The sequence below is a fragment of the Tenrec ecaudatus genome, chromosome 4 (genome assembly GCF_050624435.1).
Source record: "Tenrec ecaudatus isolate mTenEca1 chromosome 4, mTenEca1.hap1, whole genome shotgun sequence".
Lineage (NCBI taxonomy): Eukaryota > Metazoa > Chordata > Mammalia > Afrosoricida > Tenrecidae > Tenrec > Tenrec ecaudatus.
Genome location: NC_134533.1, coordinates 74,868,496 through 74,874,864, shown reverse-complemented (window position 1 = coordinate 74,874,864; position 6,369 = coordinate 74,868,496). Strand labels below are relative to the sequence as shown.

At 44.0% G+C, this 6,369-nt stretch overlaps 1 pseudogene; it reads right to left on the bottom strand.

The window, feature by feature from the left end:
* Nucleotides 1-3,816: 3,816 nt before the first annotated feature.
* Nucleotides 3,817-5,095, bottom strand: LOC142445926 (acidic leucine-rich nuclear phosphoprotein 32 family member B pseudogene; annotated as a pseudogene).
* Nucleotides 5,096-6,369: the final 1,274 nt, after the last annotated feature.

Below are 6,369 nucleotides of genomic sequence, written 5' to 3'. Positions count from 1 at the left end.
AATATTTATTTTCCTCTTGAAGTAGAGTTTCCACCAGTGGAAACGGACCTACTGCCCTTGCCTAGTGTGGTGAAGCTGTGCTGTGGGGGGAGGTCAGATGTTACAGACATCCTCCCTCAAGGCGGTTAGTCCCCAGACTACAGGAGTGGCCCTGCTCCCTGCTTCTGGGGACAATGAACTATTTCTCCCTGAGGCTTGCGACCATTAACTTGGTTCTTGTAGGTGGAGTTCACACCCTACTGATAATGGTCTCTATCAGTTGAGCCAGGGAACAAGTCTAACAGTCTCTGTGACATCCAAAGTTAGGCTGCCATCCTAAATCTAGGATCCGCTCATCTTGTCACATGTATACCCCAATCCCTCCTCTTCCTATCATGTCCCTAGACCACCCCCTCTCATTGCTGTATAACCTATAGTGCAACCCCTTCCTGAGACGTATGTCTTTACTTGTGATTAGTGGGCTGGCACGCCCGCCCCCAAAGTATATAAGCCTGGATTAGCAATAGAGGCCTCTCTGCTGGTCTGCTCCCCCCCTCTCCTCGGCTCCCTCTCCCCTGTTTCCCTTTCCCCTTGTCCTCCTTCCCTTCCCCCTCTCTCCAAGTGGACCACCAAGCAGGACTGAGGTGAGCATGCTACCATGAAATGGGTCTGACCCCATTGCTGCAATATCTCTTCTATCTCATGCTCTCAATGACTTTAATATTATATATAATCAACCGTACAATTGTGCTTACTGTACCCGTGATTAGTTGGGGGTGCTGCCCCCCCAACTCATATCACACTGATCTCTTCAACTGACAAGTCCCCTCCTTCTGAAGCCCAGTAGCAAGGCTGAGACCAGATAGAATGTTTCTTTTTTTTTTATGATCATGTTGATTTATTTTTATTTTTTTAAATTTTAACAATTTATTAGGGGCTCATACAATTCTTATCACAGTTCATACATATACATACATCAGTTGTATAAAGCACATCTGTATAGTCCCTGCCCTAATCATTTTTTTCTCTTTTCTTTTTTTACATTTTATTAGGGACCCATACAACTCTTATCACCATCCATACATATACATACATCAATTGTATAAAGCACATCCATACATTCCCTGCCCCAATCATTCTCAAAGCATTTGCTCTCCACTTAAGCCCTTTGCATCAGGTCCTCTTTTTTTTCCCCCTCCCTCCCCTTTCCCCCCTCCCTCATGTGCCCTTGGTAATTTATACCTCGTTATTTTGTCATATCTTGCCCTATCCGGAGTCTCCCTTCCCCCCTTCTCTGCTGTCCCTCTCCCAGGGAAGAGGTCACATGTGGATCCTTGCAATCAGTTCCCCCCTTCCAACCCACTCACCCTCCACTCTCCCAGCATCGTCCCTCACACCCTTGGTCCCAGATAGAATGTTTCAACACTGCTTTGACAGAAGATGGTGGGGGCGGGGGGGGAGACAGTGAAGATGGAAAAATAACACAAGATACGACGAATCTAGATCACAGGTTCCCAGATTTATTTGGCCTACTACCCTCTTTTTAGGAGAAAAACATTTACTCTGTGCCTCGTGGCAGTGAAACCCTTTTAGGATAAAGTACCGGTACTGCTTTGACCACTCCCCTGGGCTGTGAAACAGTGATGTCCTAGTGTGAACTAAGAAGGCAGTCTGACCAGCTTCAGGTTGTGGTCCAGTCCAGCTAGGAGCTGGAAGGTTCTTCCCCGAGGAAGCCACCAAGATGTCAAGTCAGTACCTGTGGTCGATGCTGCCAAGATACCTTTTGCCAAAGGCTGAGCATGTTGGCTGTTACTGCCTTGTTGGCTGTTACTTCTCTAAAGCAGTGTCTGGCATCAGCAGCATTAGGAGTGTTCCCTGGCACGGTTTTGGAAATAGAAATCCTCAGCTCCTACCTAGATCACAGTTTTACCAAGTAGTCTGTTTTAGCAAGCCCTCTAAGGGACTCTGATGGACCCTAAGGTTGGGACTGATTCAGAGAATTTCTCTCAGACAACAGGAGATACATGGTTTGCAGGAAAGGGCAAAAGACTGGCCTCTTCCCTCAGGAGGAAGCAACTCTGGTGTGTTTCTTCTGCCAGAATACATCACGAGTCAAATGGAAGCCCTTCTTCATCTCTGATCACATTCTTGCTCATCAAGGTCCAGGTCTGAGCTAAATGGCTCCTTCCCACCAAGGGTGGCTGACCATCTCAGTGGGTCTATAGCCGAAGGGTTGCCTGGACAGACTTCTAAGAAGGTTCCAGGAAAACGGGATGAGTTGGTTACCGCGCTGCCTACCCGGGTCTCCTTCGCCGTTCTCTCTAGAAGCCCCTTAACCTCCCACTCAGGAAAGACTGGTGTGCCTGCAGGAACCCACCTTCGGCCCCCTCTTGGGATGACTACTGGCTCTGTGTAGACCGTGAACAAACCGTTACCTTCTCCCTCTTTACTGCACCTGCTCCTCCTGCCATATCTCTGTGACATGTTTCAGCCAGGGCCCCAAGCCTCTCTAGTTTCCTCAAAAGACTGAGCAGTCCTGCTTCAATGCTTATAACCCTTAGCAGGGATTCAGCTTGTCCCTCTAGGCTTTCCAGGTTGGCGTTGTTGGGGGGCATTTCTATACCCTTGTTCTTAATACCAAATTTAAGAGACTCTTCATGTGTACACATAAATATATATGTGTATATATAGTCAGAGAGCCCTATATCCAGACACCAATGGGCATATATTTTATATATACTTGTGTATATACATACATACATACCTATGAGTCTCTGGGTTACGATTGAACAAACTACCAACCCTATAAAGCCTATTAGGTGAAAAACTTGAAATACATACAATGATTTGTAATAATAATAGATGCTACTTTATAACCATGCATCAAAAGATTTTTATTATTATTATTGCTTTAGTGGGTTAAAGATATTTTCACGTATCTGGTAATGTTTCTTTATGCAAAGAAAGGTACACTATGTACTACATACTCAGACAAACATCTGACTGACTGATGTCAGATACAAACCATAGCTAACTGTTCTTTTTTTTTTCTGCCCCCCCCCGCCCCAAACTGTTCTAACTTACATATGAACATCAAGACAGATTTAGGAATGGGACTCATCATAATCTGGGGACTGCTTTGTGTGTGTGTGTGTGTGTATTTGCTGAATCACTGGAGATGAGTTGCAGACATGAGACATTATGTCAAAGTATCTCCTATAAATAAGAACATTTTCCTTCATAATCACAATATTAACACTTCTAAAAAGTTAACACATCTGAAATATTAAATATAGTATATCAACATCTCTAATACTATGTTTTATTTCTATATAAAATACAAATTATTAAAAAATACAAATTATCTTAAGGCTTTATTTATTTATTTGCCAAAGAGGAACGTATTTATTTCATGTAAATTTGTAAAAATACTTTTTTTGGCAGTTGTCACATAAAATGTCCGATGTTTAAAAAAAAAAGAAAGCACACAAAGGAAAGCATGAAAAACAGACCCAGAATGTTAAGATTTTATTTACAACGCTTCTTTATTGTACAAAAAGCAAAAATATAGTTACAATCTCAGTGTAACTGGCAGCCATGAGTGGTTCAGACTCACTGGTCACAGCTGCCCGGGCTATAGCGGAGTCTCACACGGACACCTAACAACGTTTACAATTGTGGTGGGTGAGGTCCCCAGGCTTGGTGGTGGATTTCCAAGCGGGACTAGAGAGGGGAAGGTGGAATGTCTCAGGAGCGATTCTTTGGCTCTTTGGGTGGGCAGGTGTCCTGGGGTTCTGAATCACTGCTACTCTTTAAACTTAAACAGCTACCAAATCCTTAGGAGCAGTCCGCCCGATCCTGAACAGTTCTGTTCTGCAGGCTAGTTGGGCTCTTACGGTCTTCTCCTTCGTCATCTGTTTCTCTCTTCCGCTTCCCACCTTTCCCGCTGTCCTCCTCCTCTTCCTCTTCATCCTCATCTTCTTCTTCATCAACTTCTCCATCTTAGCCAAACTCTTCTTCCTCCCCACTGACTTCATCTTCATAGTCCTCCCCTGCTACATCTTCATCTTCATCCTCTTCTTCATCAAAATACTCCTCACCATCCTCATCTTCCTCATCTTCTCCGTCTTCCTCCTCCGCCTCCTCATGTACACCGTCCACCTCAGCATCGGAGTCAGGGGCTTCCCGGTCTTCGAGGTCGTAGCCCTCCAGGTAAGTCAGCTGGGCAAGAGCTTAAAGATGCTCTCTCTCTCGGCAATCATTCAGGTTGGTGACCTCACAGTTAAACAGACCCAGACTTTTCAGACATTCCAACGTTTTCAAAGGTTCCAAGGTGCTGATGTCTTTCAGCTTATTCCCTCTTAAGTTTAGATGTGTGAGGTTTGGAAGTTTCTCAGCTAACATGTCCAGACCACCGAAGATTCTATTGTCACTGAGCTCAAGTTTTTCAATTTTGGGAGTTTGGGGAAAATTGAAACTGAAATCAAGCCTACATTTATTAAGCTGAGGAACTCCGAGTTCACGAATTCAGCTGTTAAACCCTCAAACTTTCCATCATTTGAAAGGCTTTGTCTTTAAAGTTGTCCAGGACAAGGCTTTATCTTTAAAGCTTTAGGATCCATCGAGGTTCATACATTAGATTTGGTTGTTAGGGTTCTTCAGTGGTACCCACCTTTGCCAAACATTGGAGTCAGTCACTGAGTGTGTGTCTGTGTGTATCCTAGGATTCACCCCTAGAGATTCTAACTGTCTTGCCTTGTGGCTTAACCACTGGACTTTTAAAATCTCCCTCAGATATTTCTAAAGTTTATGAAAGTTTAGAATAACAAGACTCTTTCAATGTAGAACTCCTTTTTCTTTCAACATGGTCTCCTTTTTTCTTGCTACCAATCCCAAATGAATATTGATGCATGGGTCTCCATCTATTTGACCTCTGAACTTTGACTCCATCTCACCAGCAACGTCTTCTTCAGCTACCTCTGGGAGTCCTTGGGATTGGTGGTCTACCCTCGTACTGTGGATCTTTCTTTGTCCTAGCCTGTCTCTTTATCATTTGGTTTCAAGCTAATCAGCACTATTTGGCCCACCATTCAAATCATTACATTTCCTGGACCATGGTTTTCCCTGGGTCTATGCAGTCCCAGTGGCATAGCGTCAGCAGTTCAAAGCCACCGGCTGACCCCCAGGAGAAAGATGAGGGGTTCTACTCCCACAAGGAGTAACAGGGTCAAAACCCCCTGTGGAAATTCTACCCTGGCTTAGAGGGTCACTGTAGGTCAGGACTCACTGGGTAGAAGTGAGGTTTGTTCTTGATGCCCTTCCATCACATAAACCTCGCTGGTGGGGATATTGCTTTTCTGTTTGTCATTCTTGACTCAGCATGTGTATAACATTCTAATACCATTTTTGATATTTACCGATATTTGATTAAAGACTTGGGAATTATATCTAGAACAATTCTAAAAGTATTGCTTATGATTGTTTTCAAAGCACAAGCATGTCCTACTGGGGTCTTTTAACCAGGTGCTTCATGGGAAGCTGCTAAATTCTACAGGTCCTGGTTGGAAGCAGATGTTGGAAAAAGAAAAGCAAACTGTTTCTACCCACCCAACTACATTAAAAATGATCGATAAACTGATTACATATAATTCATATTTTGGAAAACCATGTTACTTTCAGCAGCATTTCTTCATAACATATACTACACTAACATTTCTTAAACCTTCAGAGGTAAGCAAGTTGCAAACATTTTCAAATTGGGTCCCACATGCATCCAAGGAACTGCCTTTGCCAACAACTCAATAAACATTGGTTAAATGACAAAAAAAAAGAAGAAGCTCTTAGCTGCTACTTAAAAGGTTGATGCGTTGAAGCTGCCTAGTGGTCTCGTGGGAGAAAGGGCTGGCAATGTGCTCCTGTAAAGAGGAGACAACCTAGTAGGAAACCCGACCAGGCAGTTAGTTCTACTCTGTCACATGGGGTTGCTAGGAGTCAGAAGTCAACTCAATGGCACCCATAGCAATAAGGTGGTTCTGTACAGAGAAATGAGTTTGATAGCTACTTTGATTTATCAATAAGCTACCTTCTTGACTAATTACAGGATTACCTCCATCCCTAGCTTCCCAGCCTGACTATAAGAGGCTTTGCTGCGTGGTGTCAGAACTGCATAGTCCTCTCTCTCGTTGTAGCTGGCCTTGGCAGGGTAGCTGGATGGGACTTGTTTGCCCGTGGAACATTAGCAAGTAGGACACAAACAGAGGCACTTATGCCCTGGGGTTTACACTCTTGGAATGCTGCTACTGTCTCAAAAGAAACTACGCTTTCTCTCTGGAGAGGCTACAAGGAAGGGAACCCAGGTCATGAGCCCATCTTGGACCATTGAGGTCTAAT